Source organism: Pteropus alecto, unplaced genomic scaffold (assembly GCF_000325575.1).
Source record: "Pteropus alecto unplaced genomic scaffold, ASM32557v1 scaffold8, whole genome shotgun sequence".
Taxonomy (NCBI): Eukaryota; Metazoa; Chordata; class Mammalia; order Chiroptera; family Pteropodidae; genus Pteropus; species Pteropus alecto.
This window is the reverse complement of record NW_006494609.1, coordinates 18,696,077-18,696,681: the sequence shown is the minus strand read 5'-3', so window position 1 is coordinate 18,696,681 and position 605 is coordinate 18,696,077.

Here is a 605-nt window from a genome sequence, read left to right as displayed (position 1 = left end):
TTTCCTTAAAAATAAAATCGAGGGAATGTTTGTGAGGGGAGGCCGAGGGAGGCCTTCCATAAAAGCTGTCAGCCGTGATGTGGGGCTCTGAGTGCGCCTCAAGCAGACCGATGCCCAGAGGAAGCATTCAGCAGCCCCCAAGACGGCTCCCTGGGCTGAGATGTGAGACAGGGACCTGCCTGCTCCAGGCTCCACTCTGCAAAGGGGCCGAGGCTGACACTCACGGGAGCTGGCAGAGGCCAGCCAGGGACCCAGCTGGGGAGCTGTCCCAGAATCTCAGAAGTTCCAGCCTGGCATGCCACACGCTGCTCCCCCAGACCTGGGTTTTCGCAGCACACGGCCCCTCCCGGAAGGCGGCAGCCTGCGGGGGGCTGGGCGGCAGCAGAGAGCGCCAGATGGCCCTGCGAGCACCAGGGGCAGGGCCAACGCCGCACCCGGGAAGAACAGTCTGGCAGGAGGGGCACTTTATTTCCTCCCTGGCCGGGGTGGGCTCCAGCTCCCACGGCTGCAGCTCGCTGGGGCTTCAGGCGAGCGCGGGTGGTGGGGCGCAGCCTGACCCAGGGGACAGGCCCAGAGACAGCCTGCCCCAGGGCCCCACGGCCGTT